This window comes from Tamandua tetradactyla, chromosome 17 (assembly GCF_023851605.1).
Source record: "Tamandua tetradactyla isolate mTamTet1 chromosome 17, mTamTet1.pri, whole genome shotgun sequence".
Classification (NCBI taxonomy): domain Eukaryota; kingdom Metazoa; phylum Chordata; class Mammalia; order Pilosa; family Myrmecophagidae; genus Tamandua; species Tamandua tetradactyla.
This window is the reverse complement of record NC_135343.1, coordinates 77359425-77364457: the sequence shown is the minus strand read 5'-3', so window position 1 is coordinate 77364457 and position 5033 is coordinate 77359425.

Genomic DNA, 5033 nt, shown 5'->3' with positions numbered 1-5033 from the left:
AAAGCATTTGACAAAATTCAGCATCTTCTTGTGATAAATACTTCAAAGGAAGAAATAGAAGGAAACTTCCTGAATATCATAAAGGGCATATATGAAAAAACCATATCCAGCATCATACTTATTGGTGAGAGATTGGAAGCATTCTCTAAGATTAGGGAATGAGACAAGCCTGCCCATTATCACAACTATGATTCAACCTTATACTAGAAGCCCTAGCTAGAGTGATGAGGCAAGAGAAAGAAATAAAAGGCATACAAATATGAAAGAAAGTAGAACTTCCTTTCTTTTTTTCTTTAAGTAATAAAAAAAATCAGTAATGTTTCTATACACAAGTAATCACCTAACTGAGAAGACAATTATGGAAAAAAATCCATTCAAAATTGCAACTAAAAGAATCAAAAACTAGGAATAAACTTAAGCAAGGATGTAAAGGACCTGTACACAGAAAAGTATAAAACACTGCTCAAAGAAATAAAAAAAGACCTAAATAGATGGAAATACAATCCATGCTCATGGATAGGAAGGTTAAATGTAGTTAAGATGTCAGTTCTATCCAAATTGATCTACAGATTCAATGCAATATCAATAAAAATTCCAACAATCTATTTTGAAGACTTGGAAAAGCTAGTTATCAAATTTATTTGGAAGGAAAAGAGACCTCAAATAGTTAAAAAAAAAAAATCCTAAAAAAGAAGAACGAAGTTGGAGGACTAAAACTTCCAGATTTTAAAGCTTATTGTAAAACCACCGTTGTCTAAACAGCATGTGTATTAGTTAGGGTTCTCTAGAGAAGCAGAATCATCAGGAAATATCCATAGATACAAAATGTTTAAAAGTGTCTCACTTAACCATGGGAAAGTAGAGTCCAAAATCCATAGGGCAGGCTGCAAAGCTGACGACTCTGATGAAAGGTCTGGATGAACTCCACAGGAGTGGCCTGCTGGCCAAAGCAGGAGGAGAGACTGTCTCCTCTGAATCCTCTCCAAAAGTCCTCCAGCAATTAGACCAAGCGTCACTCACTGCAGAAGACACTCCCTTTTGCTGACCACACTGCAATCAGCTGTGGATGCAGCCGACGTGACCATGACCCAATTTCATGAAATGTCCGCATAGCAACAGACAGGCCAGCACTTGCCCAACCAGACAAATGGGCAACACCACCTGGCCAAGTTGATACATGAACCTGACCATGACAGTCCACCCCTATCAACTTGGCAGCTATATACATCACCTTAAACCATATTTAATCACTAAATAGAAAACAATAAAAGACACATTTTTTTCCCTCATCTAACAATACTCAGTTGTCCTGCATACAACCAGAAATGCATTAAATCTCTCCAGAATAGGATGCAAGTCCTTGGGTAATATTCATTCTTTTTTTTTTTTTTTTTTTTTTTTTTGTTTAATTTTTTTATTAATCAAAAAAAGAAAAGAAATTAACACAACATTTAGAAATCATTCCATTCTACAAATGCACTCAGTAATTCTTAGTATCATCACATAGATGTATGATCATCATTTCTTAGTACATTTGCATCGATTTAGGAAAAGAACTAGCAAAACAGCAGAAAAAAATATAGAATGTTAATATAGAGAAGAGAATTAAAATAATAATACTAATAATATATATATATATATAAAGGAAAAAGAAAAAAAACAAAAACAAAAGATACAAACACACAAACAAACAAACAAAAAACCATATTTCAGGTGCAGCTTCATTCAGTGTTCCAACATAGTTACATTACACTTAGGTATTATTGTGCTGTCCATTTTTGAGTTTTTGTATCTAGTCCTGTTGCACAGTCTGTATCCCTTCAGCTCCAATTACCCATTATCTTACCCTGTTTCTAACTCCTGCTGGTCTCTGTTACCAATGATATATTCCAAGCTGATTCTCAAATGTCGGTTCACATCAGTGGGACCTTACAGTATTTGTCCTTTAGTTTTGGGCTAGACTCACTCAGCATAATGTTCTCTAGGTCCATCCATGTTATTACATGCTTCATAAATTTAGTCTGTCTTAAAGCTGCATAATATTCCATCGTAGGTATACGCCACAGTTTGTTTAGCCACTCGTCTGTTGATGAACATTTTGGCTGTTTCCATCTCTTTGCAATTGTAGATAATGCTGCTATAAACACTGGTGTGCAAATGTCCATCTGTGTCTTTGCCCTTAAGTCCCTTGAGTAGATACTTAGCAGTGGTATTGCTGGGTCGTAATCCATTCTGCCATTCTATGTCTTTTGATTGGGAAATTCAGTTCATTAACTTTTAGTATTATTACTGTTTGGATAATATTTTCCTCTACCATTTTGGCTTTTGTATTATATATATCATATCTGATTTTCCTTCTTTCTACACTTTACTCCATACCTCTCTCTTCTGTCTTTTCGTATCTGACTCTAGTGCTCCCTTTAGTATTTCTTGCAGAGCTGGTCTCTTGGTCACAAATTCTCTCAGTGACTTTTTGTCTATAAATGTTTTAATTTCTCCTTCATTTTTGAAGGACAATTTTGCTGGATATAGGAGTCTTGGTTGGCAGTTTTTCTCTTTTAGTAATTTAAATATATCATCCCACTGTCTTCTAGCTTCCATGGTTTCTGCTGAGAAATCTACACATAGTCTTATTGGGTTTCCCTTGTATGTGACAGATTGTTTTTCTCTTGCTGCTTTCAAGATCCTCTCTCTCTCTTTGACCTCTGACATCCTAACTAGTAAGTGTCTTGGAGAACGCCTATTTGGGTCTATTTTCTTTGGGGTGCGCTGCACTTCTTGGATCTGTAAATTTAGGTCTTTCATAAGAGTTGGGAAATTTTCAGTGATAATTTCTTCCATTAGTTTTTCTCCTCCTTTTCCCTTCTCTTCTCCTTCTGGGACACCCACAACACGTATATTTGTGCGCTTCATATTGTCATTCAGTTCCCTGATCCCCTGCTCAAGTTTTTCCATTCTTTTCCCTATAGTTTCTGTTTCTTTTTGGAATTCAGATGTTCCATCCTCCAGTTCACTAATTGTAGCTTCTGCCTCTTTAGATCTACCATTGTAGGTATCCATTGTTTTTTCCATTTTTTCTTCTTTGTCCTTCACTCCCATAAGTTCTGTGATTTGTTTTTTCAGATTTTCTATTTCTTCTTTTTGTTCAGCCCATGTCTTCTTCATGTCCTCCCTCAATTTATTGATTTGGTTTTTGAAGAATATTTCCATTTCTGTTCGTATATTCAGCATTAGTTGTCTCAGCTCCTGTATCTCATTTGAACTATTGGTTTGTTCCTTTGACTGGGCCATATCTTCAATTTTCCGAGCGTCATCCATTATTTTCTGCTGGTGTCTGGGCATTTGATCAGATTTCCCTGGGTGTGTTACACAGCTGGTTGAAAGCTTTTTCTGTAAAATCTCTGGGCTCGGTTTTTCTTTTCCTGCCCAGTAGGTGGCGCTCGTGGCGCTCGTCTGTCTGCACCGCAGTCGGCCCGGGAAACCGCGCGTGGAGGTGGGCGTCGCTGGCCGCCGCGGCTTGGGAGAGCGCCGGTCCCAATTGCCCAGCTGGCCCGAAACGCCAAGCGTGACGGGAGGGCCCCGCTATCCAACGTTCCCAGTCAGGCCGGTGAGCCACGTGCGTGGAGGGGACCCCAGTCGCCAGCCGCCCCAGCCGGGAAAACGCGCGCCCCTCGGGTAGCTCACCGCAGCAGATTCTCCCCGCCCGTTCAGCTGTTCCAGAATGGGGTACGCTGTCTTCTTGGTCTCCGTCGTGACTCCGGGAGCTGTTTCGTATTGTTTCTGTTTCTTTAGTTGCTTTTCTGGAGGAGGAACTAAGACCCGCGCGTCTCACTAAGCCGCCATCTTCTCCGGAAGTCCTCCAATATTCATTCTTAAACTTGATATCTTATAACTTAAATACAGTCCTCGTTTCTGCAACTGAGCACATGGTCATAGTTCATATTTATCACTACCTTCTTCCACTACCCATTCCATGTTCCCTTTACCCTCAGCAAGCACTTCAGGTGGCTGTGGTACTTTGTCTGGTGGGGTGACACAAACCTTCATTCCTGAAGTTTCAGAGCCATTGGTAGTCCTGCCTGTGTTGGGTTCTTGCAGTTTTCCATTGATTTTAATCACAGGACATGGTAATACTAAAAAACACCCTAAGTGATCTCCTATATTTCAGGAAAATTCTTCTTCACCTCCATTGTGTAATTGCGGTCCTATTTTCCCTTGATAGTCAGGGCCAAACACCCCAGCCAGTAAAGCAATCCTCTTCTTGGCTTGTTGATCCAGAGGCATAAGTAGCCAAAAGTGACCAGGTGGCAGCCTTAGATTCCAGTTCAATGGAATGGAATGGTTGTTTCTCCTGGTGGCAGCGCTCCCTCTTCTGGAACTAAAAGCTGTAAACCACCAGAGCTCAAGGTCACAGGGACAGGAAGCAAAAATTTTCCTAGTGAATCACTAGGGGTAATAGTGAGTGGTGCCACTTCCATTTCCACCCCTTAATACCGGTACCCATGGATTCTGGCTATGGGATAAACAGCACCATACAGTGGACACTGATTCAGAGCATAACAGCCTCCTGGAGAACATCACCACAGCCCTGCAAGGTATTGCCACTGTAATTGAGTTTTCAGAAGGCCATTCCACCATTATATCACTCCAGCTGCCTCTGGATGATGGGGAACATGGTAAAACCAGAGAATTCCATGAGCATGTGTCCATTCTTGCATTTCATTTGCTATGAAGTGTGTTCCTTGGTAAGAAGCAATGCTGTGAGGAATACCATGAAGATGGATAAGGCATTCTGTAAGCCCATGGATGGTAGTTTTGACAGAAGCATTGCATGCAAGGAAAGTAAACCCATATCCAGGGTATATGCCTATTTCAGTTAGAAAAAAATTGCTGCCCATTCCATGAAGGGAGTGGCCCAAAATAATCAACCTACCACCATGTAGCCGGCTGGTCACCTTGGGGAATGGTGCCATATCAGGTGCTGAGCATAGGTCTCTGCTGCTGGCAGATTGGGCACTCAGCAGTGCCTGTAG